The sequence below is a fragment of the Callorhinus ursinus genome, unplaced genomic scaffold, assembly GCF_003265705.2.
Source record: "Callorhinus ursinus isolate GAN/ISIS: 27379988/994484 unplaced genomic scaffold, GSC_fseal_2.0 scaffold39, whole genome shotgun sequence".
Taxonomy (NCBI): domain Eukaryota; kingdom Metazoa; phylum Chordata; class Mammalia; order Carnivora; family Otariidae; genus Callorhinus; species Callorhinus ursinus.
In genome coordinates, this window is record NW_027397101.1 from 14,256,248 (window position 1) to 14,282,455 (window position 26,208).

At 35.8% G+C, this 26,208-nt stretch overlaps 1 pseudogene; it reads left to right on the forward strand.

Annotated features, from left to right (window-relative positions):
• Window positions 1-5,173: 5,173 nt before the first annotated feature.
• On the forward strand, window positions 5,174-19,103 carry LOC112836246 (double homeobox protein A-like; annotated as a pseudogene).
• The last annotated feature ends 7,105 nt before the right edge of the window (window positions 19,104-26,208 follow it).

A 26,208-nucleotide genomic window follows, 5' to 3' on the forward strand; every position in this document is an offset into this window, starting at 1 on the left:
CCTAAAAGAAATGTTAAGGGAAACTCTGAGTGGAAAATAAGAACTGTAAGAAAGAGTAAATATATATATAGCACAAAGGCAAATAAATAAATAAGCACACCTGTAAAAATCAGTCAAGAGAAACACAAATAAAAAGATGTAAAATATGTACCAAATTTCTGAAACATGGAGGGGAGATGAATAAAGAATGAGTTTAAAATTAAGCAACCATCTGCTTAATATAGACTGCTACATGCAGAAGAGGTTATATATAAACCAAATGGTAACCACAAATCAAAAAAACAGTAATAGATATGCAAAAATAAAGAATAAAACCTAAGTATATCACTAAAGAAATCCAGCAAACCATGAAAGAGAGAAAGAGAAGAAAGGATCAGAGAAAAGCTACAAAAACAACCACAAAGAAAGTAACAAAATATCAATAAAAATATATCTATCAATAATTAGTTTGAATGTAAATGGACTAAATGTGCCAATCGAGTAATATAGGGTAACAGAGTGGATGAAAACACAAGACCCATTTATATACTGCCTACAAAAAACTCAGTTCAGACCTAAAGATACCAGCAGATAGAATGGGAGGGGATGGAAAAACACTTATCATAGAAATGGATGTCAAAAGAAAGCCAGAGTAGCAATACTTGTATCAAAGTAGATTTTAAAACAAAGACTGTAAGTAGAGACAAAGAAGGACACTATACAATAATGGGAGAAATCCAACAAGAAGATATAGCAATTTTAAACATTTAAGAACCCAACATGGGAGCATCCAATACATAAAATAGTTAATGACAAATGTAAAGGAATTAATTGATAGTAATACAATAACAGTACAATAATTCATTGATGGACTCATCATAGAAAGAGAAAATCAACAAGGAAACAGTAGCTTTGAATGACACACTGGAACAGATGGATTTAACAGATATATTCAGAACATTCTATCATAAAATAGAATATACATTATTTTCAAATGCACATGGATCATTCTCCAGAATAGATCACATATTAGGCCACAAAACAAACTTCAACAAATTCAAGAAGTTTGAAGTCATACCATGTATCTTTTTTGACCACAACACTATGAAACAGGAAATCAATCACAAGAAGAAATCTAGAAAGATCATAAATACATAGAGGAAAAATTACATGCTACTAAACAATGAATGGGTCAACCATTATTTCAAGATGAAATCAAAAAGTACATGGAAACAATGAAAATGAAAACAAATGGTCCAAAAGCTTTGGGATGCAGCAAAAGCAGTTCAAAAAGGGAAGTTTATAGCAATGCAGGCTTACCTCAAGAAGCAAGAAAAATCTCAAATAAACAACCTAATCTTACACCTAAAAGAGCTAGAAAAAGAACAACAAATAAATCAAAAACATCAGAAGGAAAGATATAATTAAGATTAGAACAGAAATAAATGATATAGAAACTAAAAAAAAACAATAGACCAAATCAATGAAACTAGGGGCTGGTTCTTTGAAAAGATCAGTGAAATTGATAAAACTCTAGACAGACTCAGAAAGAGAGAGAGAGAGAGAAGAGAGAGAGAGAGGACTCAAACAAAATCACAAATGAAAGGGGAGAAATAACCAGCATCTCTGAAGTACAAACAATTGTAACAGAATATTATGACACACCATATGACAACAAATAGACAACCCCTAGAAGAAGTTAATAATTTCCTAGAAACATATTACCTACCAAAACTGAAGCAGAAAGAAATATAAAATTTAAACAATCTGATCATCAGCAAGGAGACTGAATCAGTAATCAAAAAATTCCCAAAAAACAAAAGTTTTTGGTGCAGGACCAAAAGTCCAGGACCAAATGGCTTCACAATGAATTCTAACAAGCATATAAAGAGTTAATAGCTATTCTTCTCAAACTATTTCAAAAAAGTAGAAGAAAGAAAACTTCCAAATTCATTCTATGAAGTGAGTATTATCCTGATACCAAAATCAGATAAAGACAGCAGACACAGAAAAATAGAACTACAAGCCAATATCTTTAATGAACATAGATGTAAAAATCCTCAACAAAATACTAGCAAACAGAATCCAATGACACATTAAAAATATCATTCACCACAATCAAGTTGGATTTATTCCTGAAATGCAGGAGTCGTCTAATATTCACAAATTAGTCATTGTGTTAAATTACATCAATAAGAAAAAGGATGAAAACAATATGACCATTTCAAGAAGCATTTGACAAAGTACAATGTCCTTCTTGATAAACTCCCTCAATAAAGTAGGTTTAGAGGGAATATCTCTCAAAATAATAAAGGTCATATATGAAAAACCCACAGCAAACATCATACTCAATGGGGAAAAACTAAGAGATTTCCCCCTCACATTAGGAAGAAGACAACAATATTTACACTCACCACTTTTATTCAACATAGTACTGGAAGTCTTAGCCACTGCAATTAGATGACAAAAGAAACAGGAAGCATCCAAACTGGTAAGGAAGAAGTAAAACTTTCACTATTTCTGGATGACATGATATGCTTATATAGAAAACCTGAAAGACTCCACCAAAAAAAACTAGTGGAATTGATAAATGAACTTAATAAAGTCACAGGATACAAAAATCAATGTGCAGAATCTGTTGCATTTCTATACATAGTAGAAAGAGAAATTAAGAAAACAACCTCATTTAGAATTGCACCAAAAACAATAAAATACCTAGGAATTAACCTAACCAAAGTGATAAAATACCTGTACTCTGAAAACTATAAAACACTGATGAAAAAAATTGAAGATGACAGAAATAAATAGAAAGATATTTCATGCTCATTGATTGGAAGAACAAATATTTTTTTTAAATGTCTGTATTACCCAAAGGAATCTACAATTTTAACACAATCCCTATCAAAATACCATTAGCATTTTTCACAAACCTAAGATAAGCAATCCTAAAATTTGTATGGAATCACAAAAGACTCCTAGTCAAAAAATTTTGAAAAAGAAAAGCAAACCTGGAGGTATCATAATTCCAGACTTCATTACATTACAAAGCTGTAATAATCAAAAGAGTATGGTACTGTCACAAAAATAGACACATAAATCAATAGAACAAAAAGAACATCCAGAAATAAACCCAAAATTATATGGTTAGATAATCTCCAACAAAGCAGGAAATAATATCCAGTGGGAAGAAGACAGTCTTTTCAACAAATAGTGTTGGAAGGGCTCCTCATTGGCTCAGTTGGTTAAGTGTCTGACTCTTGGTTTCAGCTCAGGTCATGATCTCATGGGTCATGAGATCAAGTCCTGCTTTGGGCTCCATGCTCATGGGGAGTCTGCTTGAAGATTCTCTCCCTCTGCCCCTCCACACTCTCTCTTTCTCTCAAATAAATAAATAAATGTTTAAAAAAAAAACACATGGTGTTGGAAAAACTGGTCAGCTGTATACAAAAAATGAAGCTGGATCACTTTATTACACCATACACAAAATTAATTCAAAAAGCATGACAGATGTAAATGTAAGACTTGAAACCATAAAAATCCTACAAGAGAGCACATGCAGAAATATCCGACATTGGTCATAGTAACAATTTTTTTGGCTATGTCCTCTGAGGCAAGGGAAACAAAAGCAAAAATAAACTATTGTGTTTTCAAACCACAATGCTTTGAAACTAGAACTCAAAACAAGAGGACAGATGGAAAGAAATCAAATACATGGAGGCTAAAGAGCATTCTAGTAAAGAATGAATGGATCAACCAGGAAATTAAAGAAGAATTTTAAAAAATCATGGAAACAAATGAAAATGAAAACACAACTGTTCAAAATCTGTGAGATACAGCAAAGGCGGTCCTAAGAGGAAAGTATATAACAATACAAGCCTTTCACAAGAAACAAGAAAGGTCTCATATATACAACCTAACCCTACACCGAAAGGAGCTGGAGAAAGAATAAAAAATAATGCCTAAACCCAGCAGGAGAAGAAAACTAATAAAGATCAGAGCAGAAATCAATGAAATAGAAACCAAAAGAACAGTAGAACAGATCAACAAAACTAGGACCTGCTTCTTTGAAAGAATTAATAAGATTGATAAACCCCTGGTCAGACATATCAAAAAGAAAAGAGTAAGGACCCAAATACGTAAAATCATGAATGAAAGAGGAGAGATCACAACCAACACCAAAGAAATACAAACAATTATAAGAACATATTGTGAGCAACTCTATGCCAGCAAATTAGACAATCTGGAAGAAATGGATGCATTCCTAGAAACGAACAAACTACCAAAACTGAACCAGGAAGAAATAGAAAACCTGAACAGACCTATAACCACTAAGGAAATTGAAACAGTCATCAAAAATCTCCCAACAAACAAAAGCCCAGGGCAAATGCCTTCCCAGGGGAATTTTACCAAACTTTTAAAGAAAAATTAATACCTATCTTCTGAAACTGTTCCAAAAAATAGAAATGGAAGGAAAACATCCAAACTCGTTTTATGGGGCCACCATTACCTTGATCCCCAAACCAGACAAAGCCGCCATCAAAAAGGACAACCAATATCCTTGATGAACATGGTTGCAAAAATTCTCACCAAAATACTAGTCAATAGGATCCAACAGTACGTTAAAAGGATTATTGACCACGACCAAGTGGGACTTATTTCTGGGCTGCAAGTTTGGTTCAACATCTGCAAATCAGTCAATGTGATAGAATGCATTAATAAAAGAAAGAACAAGAACCATATGACCCTCTCAATAGATGCAGAAAAGCATTTGACAAAAAGTATAGCATCCTTTCTTGATTAAAACTCTTTAGAGTATGGGGATAGAGGGTACATACCTCAATATCATAAAAGCCATCTGAAAAACCCACAGCGAATATCATTCTCTATGGGGGAAAACTGAGAGCTTTTCCCTGAAGGTCAGGAACATGGCAGTGATGTGCACCATTACCACTGCTATTCAACATAGTAATAGAAGTCCTAGCCACAGCAATCAGACAACAAAAAGAAATAAAAGGCATCCGAATCAGCAAAGAAGTGAAACTCTCACTTTGTGCAGATGATATGATACTTTATGTGGAAAACCCAAGAGACTCCACCCCCAAACTGCTAGAACTCATACAGGAATTCAGTAAAGTGGCAGGACATAAAATCAATGCACACAGCTGATCCTTAGACTTCAGAACTCTCTTCCAACATGGCCCAAGACAACTCTCCAAACAAGACCATAACAATGAATCAGAGACGCAGCCGCACCAAATTCACAGAAGATCAATTGAAAATTCTCATCAAGGCATTTGACCAAAATCCTTACCCAGGTTATGCTACCAAACAAAGACTTGTTTTAGAAATCAACACTGATGAGTCCAGAATCCAGATTTGGTTTCAGAATCGAAGAGCTAGGCACCAGTGCCAGAAAAAAATCAGAACCCGATGAGGACTTAGAATCAAGTCAAGACCAAGATCACTCTGAAGAAGAGATTCAAAGTAGAGAAGACAGACGGTGTCGTACCAGCTATACTTCTTCACAATTACACACCCTCATCGGGGCATTTATGAACAACCCTTATCCTGGCATTGATACCAGAGAGCAACTTGCTAAAGAAATTGGCATTCCAGAGTCAAGAGTCCAAATTTGGTTTCAAAATCGGAGATCCAGATTCCATGTCCAGAGAAAAAGAGAACCTGATGATCAAGACTCAGAACAGAGACAAGACCAGGAAAAGGATCTCTGGGATGAGAGAGTTCAAGAGAGAGAGAGGGAGAGTGCACAAAGAGAGGGAGCAGCAGACAGAGGGAGAAGCAGACTCTCTGCTGACCAAGGAGCCCAACGTGGGACTTGATCCCAGGACCCTGGGATCATGACCTGAGCCAAAGGCAGATGCTTAATGACTGAGCCACCTAGGTGCCCCTGTATTTGTCATTTCTAAGTGACCTATTCCTTGACTTGCTTGTTTTATAAATAATCTTAAGTGACTTTCTGGAGAACCCCTCAGGGGCTACATTCTTTAGGCAGTATTTTCTTTTTTAATAATTAAGTGTAATTGTAGTAAAATAAATAGAACATAAAATGTACTATCACAACCAAAAAAAAAAATCAATGCATAGAAATCAGTGGCATTCCTATACACCAACAACAAGATGGAAGAAAGAGAAATTAAGTTAATCCCATTTACAATTGCACCCAAAACCATAATATACTTAGGAACAAATCTAACCAAAGAGGCAAAGAATCTGTACTCAGAAAACTATAAAAATACTCAAGAAAGAAATTGAGGAAGACACAAAGAAATGGAAAAATGTTCCATGTTCATGGATTGGAAGAACAAATATTAATGAATATGTCTAAGCTACCTAGAGTAATCAACATATTTAATGCATTCCTATCAAAATACCATCCACTTTTTTCAAAGAACTAGAACAAATAATCCCCAAATTTGTATGGAACCAGAAAAGACCCCATATAGTCAGAGGAATGTTGAAAAAGAAAAGCAAAGCTGGTGGCATCAGCATTCCAGACTTTAGTCTCTATTACGAAGCTATAATCATCAAAACAATATGGTACTGGCACAAAAACTGACACATGGATCAATGGAGCAGAATAGAGAGCCCAGAAATGGACCCTCAACTCTGTGGTCAACTCATCTTTGACAAAGCAGGAAAGAATGTCCAATGGAAAAAAAACAGTCTCTTCAACAAATGGTGTTGGGAAAATTGGACAGCCACATGCAGAAGAATGAAACTGGACCATTTCCTTACACCACACACAAAAATAGATTCCAAATGGTTGAAAGACCTAAATATGAGACAGGAATCCATCATAATTCTAGAGGAAAACACAGGCAGTATCCTCTTTATCTCAGCCGTAGCAACTTCTTCCTAGAAACATTGCCAAAGGCAAGGGAAGCAAGGGCAAAAATGAACTATTGGGATTTCATTAAGATAAAAAGCTTTTGTACAGCAAAAGAAACAGTCCACAAAACCAAAAGACAACCGACACAATGGGGGAAGATATTTGCAAATGACATATCAGATAAAGGGCTAGTATCCAAAATCTATAAAGAACTTATCAAACTCAACACCCAAGGAACAAATAATCCAATCAAGAAATGGGCAGAAGACATGAACAGACATTTTTCCAAAGAAGACATCCAAATGGCCAACAGACACATGAAAAAGTGCTCCACATCGCTCAGCATCAGGGAAATCCAAATCCAAACCTCAGTGAAATACCACCTCACACCAGTCAGAATGGCTAAAATTAACAAGTCAGGAAATGACTTATTGGCTGGGATGCAGAGAGAGGGGAACCCTCCCACACTGTTGGCGAGAATGCAAGCTGGTGCAACCACTCTGGAACACAGTATGGAGGTTCTTCAAATGGTTGAAAATAGAGCTACCCTATGACCCAGCAATTGCACTACTGGGTATTTACCCTAAAGATACAAATGTAGTAAACCAAAGGGCACATGCACCCCAATGTTTATAGCAGAAATGTCCACAATAACCAAACTATGGAAAGAGCCTAAATGCCCATCAACAGATGAATGGGTAAAGAAGATGTGATATATAGATATACAATGGAATATTATGCAGCCATCAAAAAAATCACAAAATCTTCCCATTTTCAACAACGTGGATGGAACTAGAGGGTATTAAGCTAAGCAAAATCAGTCAACAGAGAAGGACAAGTATCATATGATCTCACTGATATGAGGAATTTGAGAAACAAGACAAAGGACCATAGGGGAAGGGAGGGATAAATGAAACAAGACAAACCAGAGAGGGAGACAAACCATAAGAGACTCTTAATCTTAATCTCAGGAAGAAACTGAGGGTTGCTCGAGTGGAGGGGTTGAGAGGGATGGTGTGGTTGGGTGATGGACATTGGGGAGGGTATGTGCTATGGTGAGCACTGTGAATTGTGTAAGATTGATGAATCACAGACTTGTACCCTTGAGACAAAAAATACATTATATGTTAATTTAAAAAAATAAACTATTGTGATTAGCATCAAAATAAAAAGCTCTGTACAGTGAAGGAAAAAGTCAACCAAACTGAAAGTCTATGTACTGAATGGAAGAGATATTTGCAAATGACTTGTCTGATAATGGGCTAGTATCTAAAAGATATAAAGAACTGATACAAATCAACACCCAAAAATAAATAATGCAATTAAAAATGGGCAGAAAATATGAACAGGCATTTCTCCAAAGAATACATCCAGAGGGCAAACATATGAGAAGATGCCAAACATCACTTATCATCGGGAAACACAAATCAAAACTACAATAAAATTCCTCACACTTGTTAGAATGACTAAAATCAAAAACACAAGAAACAACGTGTTGGCAAGGAAGTGGAGAAAAGGAATCCTCCTCTACTGTTTTTGGGAATGCAAACTGGTGCAGTCACTGGGGAAAACAGTATCAAGATTCCTTAAAAAGTTAAAAATAGAACTATTGTACAATCCAGTAATCACACTACTGGTATTTACCCAAAAAATATAAAAAACACTAATTCAAAGCGATACATGTGTCCCTATGTTTATAGCAGCATTATTTACAATAGCCTAATTATGGATGTGGCCCAAGTATCCATCGACAGATGAATGGATAAAGAAGAAATGGTATATGTATACAATGGAATATTACTCAACCATATAAAGAATGAAATCTTGCCATTTGCAATTCCATTGTTGGAGCTAGTGAGTATAATGCTAAGCAAAATAAGAGAAAAACAAATGCCTTATGATTTCACTCTTATGTGGAATTTAAGAAACAAAGCAAAGGAGCAAAGAAAAAAAAAAGAGTGATAGACAAACCAAGAAAATTCCTTTGAGATGTGTTAAAAATGAAGATGATTTTTTGGATAAATAAAGGGAAAATAGATGGATATATATATATATATATTAATGTAGTGTGTTAATAGAAAGTAGTGGATATTATTTATGGTAAAATTCTTTCAACTGTCCTCTGTATTTGAAATTTTTCATAATAAAAAGCTGAAAATAACATATAATTAATATACATAAGGATTGAAAAAATGTGAATAGAATAGGGGTGGAAAAATAAAATAAAAGAAATTAAGATAGGGCCATTAGGTTCTGTGATAGGCAGAATTATAAGATGCACCCCAAGATTCCTGCTCTCTATTGTACACACTTGTAGTGTGGTGGGATCTGTAAATATAATGGGATATAACTCTTGATATTAGAATACTGATTAGTTGAGTTTGAGTTAATCAAAAGAGAGATTATTCTGGGTGAGCCTGGACTGATCAAATGAGGCTTAAAAAAGGTGAAGAGTCAGAGAGAGGAGTTCTCGCTGGCCTAGAAAAAAGCAAACAGTCATATTGTGAATTGTCGGGGGGCCACATGGTAAGGAACTGCAACTTCTAAGATCTAAGAGTAGTTTCTGGCTAAAAGCTAGCCTGGGTCCAAACACCTCAATCATACAACTACAAGGAAGTGAATTCTGCCAACAATCAGTGAGTTTCAAAGGAGTCCCTGAGCCTCAGCTGAGAATCCAAGCACCAGCTGACACTTGATTTCAGCCTGGTGAATCCCTGAACAGAGGCCCCTGCTAACCCATATCCAGACATCTGACCTAATGAAATTATGGGATACTATATTGTGTGGGTTTAAGGCACACCTTTTTTGGTAATATGATGCACAGAAATAGAAAACAAATACAGATGACAATTGTTATTAGAGTGTCCTTCCTCTTAGGTGAGCTTAATGGACAGTTAGGTTGGTTTCTACACACACATAAGGAGTCACAGGTCCTGGAATATTTCCGTTGATACAAAATGAACATTGCCTAATTCAAGGGTTGGCATGAGGAAATACAAGATGAGCTTAGAATATATTTTTGTGCCAGAAGCAAGGATGTGTTTAAAAGATGATCAGAAGATGTCACAACCATATGGAAGTAAGCTTGAAAGGGAGAACTTTACAAAAAAAAAAAAAAAATCTGGGATAATTTCAACCTCAAAATAAATATAGTTAGTATTATATTATTATCACTCAATGAATGAAATAGGAAATAATTCATCCATATTTATATAAATCAGTCAAAAATTTAAAGATTAATAGGCATAAAATATATACATATTTTTAAATATCTCTCTTTTAAAATACATACTATTTAAGGAGTTTAAAAAAGAATACCTTTTGGATGCAATGGAGAATTCTGGCAGACAATACCTTAATCAAGTGATCAAAGTGAATTCTATCTGCATTGGGACAAATTGTATCCTGGTAGGGTACAATGAGAAGACTGCAATATTACTCTCTGATATCTTACTTGAACAAAACCCTGAATCTAATAATGAAGAAACATTTAAAAATGACATACTATAAATCACCAGTATGCAATCTTCAAATACGTACCAAGGCCATGAAAGTCAAGGAAAGACTGAGAAACATGTCCAGATGGAGGTAGATTAAGAATGTAATTAAGAATTAAGAATGTAAACTGAATGCAGTGATGATTTTTTACTGGATTATTTTACTGTAAAAAACATTTTAGGGTAGTGGGGAAAATGTGAATGGAGTCAAAGAAATATACATATCATTAATATATAACTGTTATGGTCCCTATTTTGATGGTCCTATTTTGGTTATGCAGGGGATGTTCTTGTTTATAGGAAATACACACTAATATATTCAGGGGTGGTTATGTGTCAGGTCAGCAAATTGTTCCAAATTGATTTGAAAAAGAGTTTCTTATGCTTCTGTTTGCAATTTTGCTGTGAGTTTGAGACTGTTTAGATGATTGAAAATTATTTCTTACATTAAGAAGGGTATAAAAAGGAAAGTACACCTAGACAGTCACTACAAACCCATAGTGGCTAATATTTCTTAAATGTCTGTCAGTTCAAAGTATGAGAGTAGGTGTCGAACAATTGTAATTCTCATGCATTGCTGGTTTTATTTTTTGAAAACAATTTTACAACATCTTATATGTTAAAGTTACATTTGCGACATCGGGGGCAGAGCAAGATGGCAGAGGAGTAGGAGACCTGGATTTCATCTGGTCTCAGGAATTCAGCTAAGTAGGGATCAAACCATTCTGAACACCTACGAACTCAACAGGAGATCGAAGAAGAGAGTAGCAACAACTCTCTGAACAGAGAAGCGATCACTTACTGGAAGGTAGGACGGGCGGAGAAGTGAATCCGAGGCAATATTCGGGAGGATAGATGGCGGGGGAGGGGGCCTCTGTTGGCCACTTCTGGCAAATGCTAGAGCCGCAGAGCACAAAATTGGAACTTTTAGCAGTCGGCTCCACTGAGGGGCCTCAATCCAGTGGCTAAGCAAGAGGGGGAAACTTCACGGGACAATGTGGACGCAGGACCCTCGGGGTCACAGAAAGACCGGGGGTGCCTGAATGCAGCAGAGCTCCCAGGAATCGGAGCAGGGAAGCCGGCTGCAGAGACGGAGCCGAGGCACAGGCTCTCAGCTCGGGGTGGCGATAAATTGTGATCCCCAGCCAAGTTGGGCCACTTGGCCTCCAGCAGGGACCCAACAAGCAACAGAGCCAGGGAGAATCCCCTTCCTCCCCCAGAAGGAGGGGCGTGGGAGTGCACCGCAGGAATCTGCTGGGTTTGGAGACTCCACACGGGGTCAGGTACCAGGGATAGAAATGCGCGGTCACAGGCCAGGTGAGTGCGGAGTGCAGCCGGAGACCAGGGAGATGGGAGTGATTGACTGCTTTTCTCTGGGGGTGCACAGAGGAGCAGGGCCCCGAGTTCTCAGCTCCTCCAGGCAGAGAGTGGGAGGCCACCATTTTCACCCTGATCCTCCAAAGCTGTACCGAGAGCGTGCAGGGAACAAAAGCTCCTGAGAGCAAACCAGAGCAGCTTGCTTAGCCCAGACCGACAATGGCGGGGCAATTCTGCCGCCGGCAAAGACATTTGGGAACCACAGCAACAGGCCCCTCCCCCAGAAGATCAGCATGAAAAGCCAGCAAGCCAAGACCAAGTTTACTGATCAAGGAGAACTGGAGAACTCCAGCGCTAGGGGAATACTGCACATAGAATTCATGGCTTTTTTACCATGACACATTAGTTTTTCAAAGTTAATTTTTTTAAATGTTTTTTGGTTTTATTTTTGAATTTTTCTTTTTCCCTTATTCAACCAACATCTTATCAATCCCATTTTTAAAAAAAACATTTTTTTATTTTTCATTTTTAGAGTCATATTTTGTCCCTACATAGTAGTTACCCTTATTTGTGGCATATATATATGTATAAGATCTTCTCCCTTAAAAATTTTGATATACAGTTTCTTCTAACAGATCAAAATATACCCTAAATCACTAGTGCATGGCTTTGTTCTAGTCTACTGCCTAATCACAGTCTCTCCCATTTTTTTTCTTTTTTTTTAATCTTCTTCTTTCTTCTTTCAAACAACTTCTTATTTATCAATTCCATTTATAAAACCTTTTATAAGTTTCATCTTTACAGTCATCTTCCATCCCTTCATTGTATCAACCCTTATTTTGTACATATATAAGTCTTTCTTCCATTAAAATTTTAGGAGGCACTTTCTTCTAACAGACCAAAATACACCCAAAATCTAGTGTGTGGCACTGATCTATGCACTAGCCTGATCATATTTGATCATATTGTTTTTTTTTGTTTTGTTTTGTTCTGTTTTTGTTTGTTTTTACATTTTTCTTTTTCTTTTTCTTTTTTTCTCTTACTTTTTTCTGTCTTTCCCTTTCTTTTCCCCTGGTTTCAGGTCTTTTCTGATTTGTATACAGTATATTTGCTGGGGACGTTGTTAACCTGTTAGCATTTTGTTCTCTCATTCATCTATTCTCCTCTGGACAAAATGAGAAGATGAAAGAAATCACCTCAGCCAAAAGAACAAGAGGTAGGACCGTCTGCCAGGGACCTATTCAATACGGACATTAGTACAATGTCGTACCTAGAGTTCAGAATCATGACTTTAAAGATACTAGCTGGGCTTGAAAAAAGCATGGAAGTTATTAGAGAAACCCTTTCTGGAGGAAAAAAAAGAACTAAAATCTAACCAAGCTGAAATCAAAAAGGCTATTAATGAGGTGCAATCAAAAATGGGGGCACTAACTGCTAGGATAAATGAGGCAGAAGAGAGAATCAGCGATATAGAAGACCAAATGATGGAAAATAAAGACGCTGATAAAAAGAGAAACAACTACAGGATCACAAGGGCAGAATTCGAGAGATAAGCGATACGGTAATATGAAACAACGTTAGAATAATTGGGATCCCAGAAGAAGAAGAAAGAGAGAGAGGGACAGAAGGTATCTTGGAGCAAATTATAGCAGAGAACTTCCCTAATGTGGGGAAGGAAACAGGCATCAAAATCCAGGAGGCACAGAGAACCCCTCTCAAAATCAATAAAAATAGGTCAACACGCAACCATCTAATAGTAAAACTTACGCATCTCAGAGTCAAAGAGAAAATCCTGAAAGCAGCTCAGGAGAAGAGATGTGTAACCGACAATGGTAGAAACCTTAGATTGGCAACAGACCTATCCACAGAGACCTGGCAGGCCAGAAAGGACTGGCATGATAACTTCAGAGCACTAAATGAGAAAAATATGCAGCCAAGAATACTATATCCAGCTAGGCTGTCATTGAAAATAGAAGGAGAGATAAAAAGCTTCCAGGACAAACAAAAACTAAAGGAAATTGCAAATACAAAAACAGCCCTAAAAGAAATATTAAAAGGGGTCCTCTAAGCAAAGAGAGAACCTAAAAGCGGCATAGATCAGAAAGGAAAACAGACAATAAACAGTCACAGTCACCTTACAGGCAATACAATGGCACTAAATTCATATCTTTCAATAATTACCTGAATGTAAATGGGCTAAATGCCCCTATCAAAAGACACAGGCTATCATATTGGATTAAAAAACAAGACCCATCGATATGCTGTCTGCAAGAGACTCATTTTAGACCCAAAGACACCCCCTGATTGAAAGTGAGGGGGGTGGAAAACCATTTACCATGCTAATAGACACCAAAAGAAAACTGGGGTGGCAATCCTTATATCAGACAAATTAGATTTTAAAACAAAGACTGTAATAAGAGATGAAGAAGGACACTATATCTTACTTAAAGCGTCTGTCCAACAAGAAGATATAACAATTGTAAAAATCTATGCCTCTAACATGGGAGTAGCAAATTATATAAGCCAATTAATAAAAAAAGCAAAGAAACACATTGACAACAATACAATAATAGTGGGGGACTTTAACACTCCCCTGACTGAAATGGACAGATCATCTAAGCAAAAGATCAACAAGGAAATAAAGTCTTTAAATGAAACACTAGACCAAATGGACTTCAGAGATATATTCAGAACATTCCATCCCAAAGCAACGGAATACACATTCTTCTCTAGTGCCCATGGAACATTCTCCAGAATTGATCACATCTTAGGTCATAAATCATGTCTCAACTGGTACCAAAAGATTGGGATCATTCCCTGCATATTTTCAGACCACAATGCTTTGAAACTAGAACTCAATCACATGAAGAAAGTCGGAAAGAACTCAAATACATGGAGGCTAAAGAGCATCCTACTAAAGAATGAATGGGTCAACCAGGAAATTAAAGAAGAATGTAAAAAATTCATGGAAACCAATGAAAATGAAAACACAATGGTTCAAAATCTTTGGGATACAGCAAAGGCAGTCCTGAGAGGAAAGTATATAGCAATACAAGCCTTTCTCCAGAAACAAGAAAGGTCTGAAATACAAAACCTAACTTTACACTTAACGAACTAGAGAAAAAACAGCAAATAAAGCCTAAACCCAGCAAGAGAAGAGAACTAATAAAGATCAGAGCAGAAATCAATGAACTAGAAACCAAAAGAACAGTAGAACAGATCAACGAAACTAGGAGCTGGTTCTTTGAAAGAATTAACAAGATTGATAACACGCTGGCCAGACTTATCAAAAAGAAAAGAGAAAAGACCCAAATCAACAAAATCATGAATGAAAGAGGAGAGATCACAACCAACACCAAAGAAATACAAACAATTATAAGTACATATTATGAGCAACTCTATGTCAGCTAATTAGATACTCTGGAAGAAATGGGTGCATTCCTAGAGATGTATCATCTACCAAAACTGAACCAGGAAGAAATAGAAAACCTGAACAGGCCTATAACCACTAAGGAAATTGAAGCAGTCATCAAAAATGTCCCAACAAACAAAAGCCCAGGACCAGATGGCTTCCCAGGGGAATTCTATCAAAGATTTAAAGAAGAATTAATCCTATTCTCCTGAAACTGTTCCAAAAAATAGAAACGGAAGGAAAACTTCCAAGCTCGTTTTATGAGGCCACCATTACCTTTATCCCGAAAACCACACAAAGACCTCATCAAATAGGATAATTACAGACCGATATCCTTGATGAACATGGATGCAAAAATTCTCGCCAAAATACTAGCCAATAGGATCCAACAGTATATTAAAAGGATTATTCACCATGACCAAGTGGGATTTATCCCTGGGCTGCAAGGTTGGTTCAACATCCACAAATCAATCAACGTGATACAATACATTAACAAAAGAAAGAACAAGAGTCATATGTTCCTCTCAGTAGATGCAGAAAAAGCATTTGACATAGTACAGCATCCTTTCTTGTTCAAAACTCTTCAGAGTATAGGGATAGAGGGTACATACCTCAACATCATAAAAGCCATCTATGAAAAACCTATAGCGAATATAATTCTCAAATGGGAAAAGCTCTCAGCTTTTCCCCTAAGGTCAGGAACGCGGCAGGGATATCCACTATCACCACTGCTGTTCAACATAATATTAGAAGTCCTAGCCCCAGCAATCAGACAACAAATAGAAATCAAAGGCATCCAAATCGGCAAGAAGAAGTCAAATTCTCACTCTTTGCAGATGATATGATACTGTATGTGGAAGACCAAAAAGACTCCACCCCAAAACTGCTAGAACTCATACAGGAATTCAGTAAAGTAGCAGGATATAAAATCAATGCACAGAAATCAGTGGCATTCCTATACACTAACAAGAAGATAGAAGAGAGACAAATTAAGGAGTTGATCCCATTTACAATTGCACCCAATAGCATAAGATACCTAGGAATAAATCTAATGAAAGATGCAAAGAATCTGTACTCAGAAAACAATAAAATACTCATGAAAGAAATAGAGGAAGACACAAAGAAATGGAAAAATGTTCCATGCTCATGGATTGGAAGAACAAACATTGTGAAGATGTCAATGCTACCTAGAGCAATCTACACATTCAATGCAATTGCCATCAAAATACCATCCACTTTTTTCAAAGAAATGGAAGAAATAATCCTAAAATTTGTATTGAACCAGAAGAGACCATGAATAGCCAGAGGAATCTTGAAAAAGAAAAGCAAAGCTGGCAGCATCACAATTCCGGACTTTCAGCCCTATTACAAAGCTGTCATCATCAAGACAGTATGGTACTGGCACAAAAGCAGACACATAGATCAATGGAACAGAATCGAGAGTCCAGAAATGGACCCTCAACTCTATGGTCAACTAATCTTTGACAAAGCAGGAAAGAATATCCAATGGAATAAAGACAGTCTCTTCAACAAATGGTGTTGGGAAAATTGGACAGCCACATGCAGAAGAATGAAACTGGACCATTTCCTTACACCACACACAAAAATAGACTCCAAATGGTTGAAAGACCTAAACGTGAGACAGGAGTCCATCAAAATCCTGAAGAAGAACACAGGCAGCAACCTCTTCAACCTCAGCCGCAGCAACTTCTTCATAGAAACATCACCAAAGGCAAGGGAAGCAATGGCAAAAATGAACTCTTGGGATGTCATCAAGATAAAAAGGTTTTGCACAGCAAAAGAAACAGTCCACAAAACCAAAAGTCAACTGACAGAATCAGAGAAAATATTTGCAAATGACTTATCAGATAAAGGGCTAGTATCCAAAATCTATAAAGAACTTATCAAACTCAACACCCAAAGAACAAATAATCCAATCAAGAAATGGGCAGAAGACATGAACAGACATTTTTCCAAAGAAGACATCCAAATGGCCAACAGACACTTGAGAAAGTGCTCAACATCGCTCAGCATCAGGGATATCCAAATCCAAACCTCAGTGAGATACCATCTCACACCAGTCAGAATGGCTAGAATTAACAAGTCAGGAAACGACAGATGTTGGCGCGGTTGTGGAGAAAGGGGAACCCTCTTACTCTGTTTGTGGGAATGCAAGCTGGTGCAACCACTCTGGAAAACAGTATGGAGGTTCCCCAAACAGTGGAAAATAGAGCTACCATACGATCCAGCAATTGCACTACTGGGTATTTACCCCAAAGATAAAAATGCAGGGATCCGAAGGGGTACGTGCACCCCGATGTTTATAACAGCAATGTCCACAATAGCCAAACTGTGGAAAGAGCCAAGATGTCCATCAACAGACGAATGGATTAAGAAGAAGTGGTATATATACACAATGGAATATTACGCAGTCATGATAAGGAATGAGATCTTGCCATTTGCAACGACATGGATGGAAGTGGGGGGTGTTATGCTGAGTCAAATAAGTCAATCAGAGAAAGACATGTATCATGTGACCTCGCTGATATGAGGAATTTTTAACCTCAGGAAACAAACTGAGTTTTGCTGGAGTAGTGGGGGTTGGGAGGGATGGGGTGGCTAGGTGATAGACATTGGGGAGGGTATGTGCTATGGTGAGGCCTTTGAATTGTGCAAGACTTTTGAATCATAGATCTCTACTTCTGAAAGAAATAATGCAATATATGTTAAGAAAAAAAAAAGAAGAAGATAGCAGGAGGGGAAGAATGAAGGGGAGTAATTCAGAGGGGAAGACGAACCATGAGAGACGATGGACTCTGAAAAACAAACTGAGGTTTCTAGAGGGGAGGGTGGTGGGGGGATGGGTTAGCCTGGTGATGGGTATTAAAGAGGGCACATTCTGCGTGGAGCACTGGGTGTTATGCACAAACAATGAATCATGGAACACTACATCAAAAACTAATGATGTAATGTATGGTGTTTAACATAACAATAAAAAAATCAAAAAAATGTTACATTTTTTATATGAACCACTGTTTCCATTTCTAAGATTTACCAAAGGAAAATGCAAACATGTACATAAATGTCCATAACAATTTTATTCATGTTAACCCAAAACTGAAGAGGGTACAATGTCTATCAACAAGTAAGTGGATGAACACATTTTGGTGTGTTAATATAATGGAGTATGGGTCAACAATAAAAATAAGCACATTATTCATTCATAGAGTTATTTTGATGAATCTCCAAAACAATGTATCAGATGTACAAAGCCAGAAATTAAAGAGCTCATGTAGAATGCTTCTCTTTATATAAGATGTTGAAAAGTGGAAAACAAGTCCATAAAGACAGAACACAGATTGGTGGTTGCCTATGCTTGTGGGGGTGGGTTTGATTCTACTGAGACACAGTGGAACTTTTTAGATTTATGGATGTTTTATAAAGTGATTAAGATAGTGGCTACATAAGTTTATATACTTGCCAAAACTCATCAAAATGCACAGGGAAACTGATGCATCTTATCTACATAACTCATATGTCAATAAAATAGATTAAAAATAAGTGCTATATGTCATGATACAAACTAGAAATCAAAATAGATGACATAGGTCATATGGACTTAGTCATGAAGTTTACATATTAAAAATCTTTAGCTTTGGTTTGTCTATTTCTTGACAAGTGACTAAAAATATGCTTCAAGTTTAAATTTGCAGTTGTGAATTCCCTGCTAGATGCACAATACTCATCATCATTCATAGACCTCATTCTGGGGCTTAATCTTACTCATCAAATGTGATCATCTTTCCATCACCTGACATTAGTACAAAATTACAGAGGAAACTTTTGTGGAAAGTGGATAGATTTCCCTGTTAATTCAATGATGCATTGGATACTCATGGATAATTTGATAAAGAAAGCAGATTACTTTTTTTTTTTTTAGGACTTTGCTGCTTTCTCACAATCTGGTCTGGTCAGGGTTCCTGCTAGTAATGAAAAACCTTTGACAACAAAATTTGCAGTAGGAGTATTTACATTTCCAGATAGCTAGCCTAAGAGCATTTAGATGAAATTAATTTCCATCAGTGTGCATGCTGGAGCATTTATTCCCCTTAAATGAAAGTGAAAATGTGTCAAGGTCTACTGGAAATTTGCCTTTTAGGGTTAGAAAAGCCAACACAGAAAAGTTAATGAATAATATTAGAAATGAAAAATGCATAGCAGAGGATTTGTTAGAACTCATGCAGAGAGAAACAGAAAAAAGAGACACTGTTGTATTTATTAGAGCTTTTTTATTTTATAAAATATCTCATTTAAGTCCTATAAAATTATTAAGTAGATACTATATTTGATATTTCATTTTATTATTGTATTTTCATTTAACAAAAATCAAGTCAGTTTCAAAAAGCATTATAACCAAATATAGTCTCGTTCAAAGTAACTTTTATTGTACAACAATTCTTTTTTTATATAGCAACTGATACTTGCATTATTGTTTCTCCTTTCTGAGCCCTCAAAGCAATTTCTCTTATTTCCTTTTTTTTTTTTCAAAAGGATGATTCCCTCTTGGTGGCTCAAAGTGAGATAGCTAGAGGCTACTTTCTCAGCCAGTGGTTACCTTTGGTCTGCTTGGTTGAGCAACAGAGATTGGAATTGCAAGCAGCTATATTCTTTTTTCCTTTTTTGTAGTTTGCCTATAACTCCTGTTCTACAAAAGTGGAATCATTGCTTTCCCTGTCCTCACATACATCTCCCCTGATCTTAGACACTACAACCATATGTCTGACAGCATAACAAAGAAAGCAATAGCAAGACTTAGCTCCAAATGTTAACCAAATATTGAAATCAAAAAAGATGCAAAACACAATACACACACACACACACACACACACACACACACACACATATATATGAGAAGCCACTAGACACTCCTGTCAATCAGGAAAATTAAATTCTTATTTCCTGTCTTGCAAACTCATTTCCTAGACAGACAATAGCTGCCACTCATTACTTCATTATCTGTCTCTGGGTGGGGTTGAAGAGGAAAGGAGTCAAGTTGAATAATATGGCACAATTACTGAAGAAAAAAATAACTAAAAACAACTAACAATTTATCTGGGAGATTTTTTTTTAAGATTGTATTTATTTATTTGACACAGAGAGAGAGAGAGAGAGAGTGAGAGAGGGAACACAAGCAGGGGGAGTGGGAGAGGGAGAAGCAGGCTTCCCGTCGAGCAGGGAGCCCAATACGGGGCTTGATCCCAGGACCCCAGGATCATGACCCAAGCCAAAGACAGACGCTTAACGACTGAGTCACCCAGGCGCCCCGGGAGACTTTTTTCAAACAACATGGTGTTTGAAAATAATATATATAGCATCACAATCACTTCACAGGAGGAAAAATCCTAATTTGTCTTATTTGCTGCTCAACTAGACAGTACAATTTAGAGTCATTATATATTCAATTTGCAAGAATGTATATGCAGCCCATGTGTCATGGACACAAATTGGTGATAGAGAAGACCCTACTGGGAGCATATCTGAATTCCAATACAGAAAGTTTGGGCTCTGTGTTATTTTCTTCCAAGTAGTTATTCTATTTTCATTTTAAACCTAAAAGAAATAGAAAAATAACCCCTTCACCACACACCAAGAAGAATGCAAAGTGAGCAAAACAATGGTCATAAAGTACACAAAATATTTAATTTATGGATATTAGTTTTGGTATCTGGCAAACAGAGACTAAATGAAAAGAAACAATGTCACCAGGCAACAAATCAGTGTAAAGTAGTCTGCAGCAAATAACAAAAAAGAGCAACTTACAAAGCACATCACAGTCCTTCTAATTTAAATAAAGAGGCAGGGGAACCTGGGTGTTTCAGTCCTTAAGCATCTGCCTTCAGCTCCCGTCATGATCCCAGGGTCCTGGGATCAAGCCCCACATCGGGCTCCCTGCTCAGCCGGGAGCCTGCTTCTCCCTCTCCCACTCCCCCTGTTTGTGTTCCCTCTCTCGCTGTGTCTCTCTGTGTCAAATAAATAAATAAAATCTTAAAACAAAATAAATAAAAAAATAAAGAGACAGAGGTTAAGTTTTCTGTTGCAAGAAAACATCATTGCAGAAGAGACCTTTTAGAGATAGAGTAGAACCTTAATTGTAATGAAATAAGAGAAATCCAAACTAAACCAAGAACCATGAGTGCTCTCTTACTCTAAATACCTAGAAACCTTCATTGGTTCTTTTGTGAATATGAACTGGAAGCTTATTCCAGGAAAGCATTATTATTTATGCATTCCATTCATTCATCCAACAGTGTTTTTTTGAGCCAGATACTGTGCTATGTCTTCTGGAAAAATTCTTCTCCAAGACAGACAAAATTCTTTCCTCCAAGTAGTTTACTTTTTGTTGGAGATGAATAATACCAAACAAGGACCAAGAGAATCTTAAAATTCCTCTCAGCTTGATTAAACTTTAGACATGGTTTCCTTTCTGCATTAAAGACAAGATCTCCCTTTCTTTAGAGCATTTACTTTAGAAAATTTATAATTGTAAATTCTTTGTCTGCCTTTTAGAGATGTAAATCTCTTGAAAAGCCTCTTTCCAGTTTTACAATCCAGAACTGCTTTTCTCAAGGACCTGGGGCTATCCCTTTAAAATGCAATCACCAAGGAAAAATAACATGGTATTTCCTACTCCCCTGGGTAAAGCTAGGGTCCTAACTTCTGAAACACTTCTCTTAGTTGTAAAACTACCTGCAGTCATGAAGATACTAAAAAGTTTACTTTTCTTTTGGATAAAGCCAATTAGCAAATACAGATGGCTAAAGATCTTCTCATTATCCCAACAACCTACCAGAAGCTAGAGGAGAGACATGGAACATGGTCTTTTTCACAGCCCTTGGAATGAACCATCCTTCTGATACCTTGATTATAGACCTCCAGCCTCCAGAACTGTGAGACAAAAAAATTCCTTTTGTTTAAGCCACCCAATTTATGTTACCTTGTTGCAGCAACCATAGCATACTAATACACAATGATATGCATACACCTAACAGGGTTTTTGAGAGAATTAAATGAGGGTCTAATGTTATGGTAAGCATACAGGCAGGGGCTTTATTATCTTTGTCTCTGAAGTTTCAACAGGGTGCTTGGCCCGATTCAGTTGTGTAAGAATACATTAAAACCTATGTAACAACTTAATGAAAACTAAGGAATTATGTGTTCAGAGTAGAATTATCATCAGTGTTTGAAAACGTAAGAAAGACCTAGGTGAGACAGGTTAACTCGTTACTTAATTCTGAATTTTCTTTCCATGGACTTTCTATTTGTGGCATAATTTCTTTTCTTTAATTTTGATAATTTCAGTTGTGTGTTAAAAACAACGATCTCAGCTGTATGTTTAAAAGTTTTTAAAACATTTGCTTTAGTGTTAACATGTTGGATAATCAAAATACTGCAAATCACAAAATATTTACAGTTTTGAAAGAAGACACATTAATATAGAGGAGTAAATTACTTAGGATGGAATTCAGAATAATAGCAATAGAGAACCAAAGGTATTCATCAGTATTTTCTTAAAATCATCAAATTGTATTTATATTCAGGACTTTTTTTCTAATTTTCCATGCATATAAGATTTAAAATCCATTTGTAGAAGTAAATGAATTCTTGGTTGCTGAGATAATATGTTATGGAAGATCTTTGAGTGGTATTGAAGAAGGATGCCACAAAATTAAAAGAATGACCTTGAAGATGAAAACAATGATGAATATTTGCCAGAGAATATGGAACAGTAAGAATGGAAATAAGAAAAGGGAATGCACAGATTTTACTTATTTTCTGGAAGAAAATAAGAGACTTCACCTCATCTACAATCGTTTTTGAAGTATTTTGACCTCTTTGGAAAAGGAATTTATTATTTACAATTTCATCAGTCAATGGTCCTTTGATACTCTTACCTGTTGTTACTCTACAGCACTTAGCTGATGACAATAATCACAAATTAATTAAAATCATTTTGACCTTTGGGCTTCAGAAAAGGAAGAAACAGAGTAGATAGAGAAAAGCTTTGATATAATTATGCTAATTTCAATTAAATGAACTTTTAATGAATAACTTATTAGAATATGTATAGTGGAATAGTGGCTCTCAAGCATAATAAAGTTAAATGAGAGCATAATTACACTTTCTTTTGAGAATGGAGGGAAGTCTACACATTGTTTTTTGTTTTGTTTTGTTTTTGTTTTTTAAAGATTTTATTTATTTATTTCACAGAGAGCGAGCGAGAGCAGGAACACAAGCAGGGGGAGTAGGAGAGGGAGAAGCAGGCTTCCCGCTGAGCAGGGAGCCCGATGCAGGGCTTGATCCCAGGACCCTGAGATCATGACCTGAGCCGAAGGCAGACACTTAATAACTGAGCCACACAGGCATCCCTACACATTGTTTTTTAAAAGGATGTATTCCAGTCAAATTTTCTTTACTGCATTTTGTTCTTTGAAAAATCAAAATCCAAAAGTGTTCAGAAAAAGTGTATCAAAGTTGAATAGAGTGCACAAAAGGATTACTTAGAATTTAAATGCAAGCAATGTGAAGATTTATTTTCTATGGGCAGTGAAAAGAATGCATATTGCAATGTATAAAATCATAAAACTCAGGGACAGAAATAATACACTCATGATACTTCAGAAAATTAAAGCCTTGGTTCACTCTTGGAAGTTAAATTCAAGATCAACATTAACATATACATTCACATTGCAAAATAAACACCAAACTTCTACATTTCCCTGGAAAACAATTCAGAGTCAGAATGTCCCATAGTAATGTTTATGGCATGTTTTATAGTAATTTATATTAATTTGAAAGGTAATATATTTTATTTATGCTGAAAGATAAAGATAGAATATTAAAAAGTTAAGTGATATCGGTGTTCTGCAGAATGAATTGAAACAAGGAGTTTCACATACTAATTGATGTGCTGTATAATATAATTACTCACAAATTTAGCAATCATTTGTAATAATCTACAGTCAGTGCCAAATTCTAATATAAGAGCAATTTGTTATGTATCAATTAATCTTTCTTTAAGATGTGAAAACAGCAAAAATAGAATTCAGCCCCATGCAAAGAAAGAAATGGTGGTTAACTACATCCCATTTAACAAAGGGAAACTTTGTATGTTTTAAATAATTTGTTAGTGGTTTGACTGCCCTATATAATATATATTGTTTATTTCACTATTATTAGCAAATGATCTACACTAAAAGGTTGAACCTTTAGAATAATACAAACATGTACATTTAGTTAAAGCCCAAAAGCATAAAAAAAGACTCTGATATTGAGGAAATTTTCATAATAATTAATGCAATTTAAATGGGTTATCACTCTAGCTAATGTCCTTCATCTTTAGTTTCAATTGATTGGCCATAGAATCTGATATTAGGTCTTTGTATCCTTAAGTATGTGTATATGTATGTGTGTCCCAGAAGTTTAAAAATGTAAAAATATGAAGTTACATTGTTTTTGCCCATATAATTTAGACATCAGATCAATAGTTTGCACTTGCTTACTTAGATCTGCTTGTAGATCTGCTGAAAAGGGACAAATATAATTAACCTTTGACTTTAAAATGTGTATATTGTTCTTTAGAGATATGGAACATAGAATATACAAAGAATGTACTTAACTTTTAGGGCTTTCTTTGTTCATCAGATCTTAGGATAATAATATTTATCTGTATATCTATTTATTAATACACCTCCTTCATTTTTTTCTGAAGATTTATAATGCATTGTTTTGGCAGAATCTTTGGAGCAGTACCAATGTGGAAAATGTAAAATGGTAGATAGGCTGTATAATATCATCTTAATTACTTTGAATTTCTAATACTATACTTTTTGAAACCAGATATCAAAATAAATATTTGAATTTTATTGTTTTTAAAGGTCATATATAAAAAATGACAGAGTATTTATTTACAGAGATTAGAATCAAATATTACCATGATAATAACTTTAGCCTTTTAAAATATTATTCCTATTAACAAGTTAGTATGGAGTATAAAATGATATATTTTTTCCTTTTGGGAAATTGAATTTTAAAGGAAAAAATACAGAAAAATTGCATTTATTGAATACCAAAGTGAAAACACAGAATTACATATATATTTTTTGTTCAATGTTCTAAATTGTTATAGGTCCAGGGTATTCCTACACAAACTTTGGCACTGCAAATAATATATCATGGTCGAACTTAAGAAGGTAAATCTTTGGAAGCTAAGTTATTGAAAAGTATAGAAGTATAAAACTCCAAATTAGTCTTTTTCATGTCTTTAATTTACCATCTGATATACCTTCCAGGTAAGCAACTTTATTGTTTAAGGGAATCTTAAAAAAGAATCCATGTCTATTTGACTTTATCAAACTGAAGAAAACTGATGATTGTGAAGAAACTAACCTTGGTTTTCTTCTCTGTAGAAGTTGAAGTAAAATTGTTGACAACTATAATTGTCTTCATTTTCAGGGATGTGTTGTTCACTCCAGAAGCTCAGCATCGGGTGGTAGACTTCCCGTCATACAGTATTATGTCATGTAAGATTTTCTCAAGAAAACACACCTGAGCTCATCAGATTAAAGTACTTTTTATTTTTTCACTCAGAGAAGAAAAGTTCCCAGTAAGAATACCCAAGACATTAATCAATGAAATAAATCTCTTCAATTCTCTCTTAGCTCATAGGCACTATGCAGAGATGATTCAGGCTTTCTTGAAAGAGTGCTGTTAATACTGAAGGTATACTATGTCTAGCCATGTATTTTGAGAACTGGTCAGTTCCAGGGTATAATGTTTACATAGACTATAATGTGAATGGCATCCACGGAAGTTGTTTAACACAGCAACTTTTCTATGTGAGGCTAGTCAAGAAAGACATGATGGTGGGACTCAATTACTGTTTAAGATAATAGAAAATCATGAAGAAATTGCTACCACCCTTATAACAAGACATATGAGCAAAAAACCAAGTTTACAAAAATCAGAGTGTTGAAGATTAAAAAACAAAACAAAACAAAACAACAACAACAACAAAAACCTAAGTGAACTAATTTCCAGGATATAGCATGTCCTTCTTGGGAGAAAAGGGATCCATGTCTGGTCTTATTCCTGGT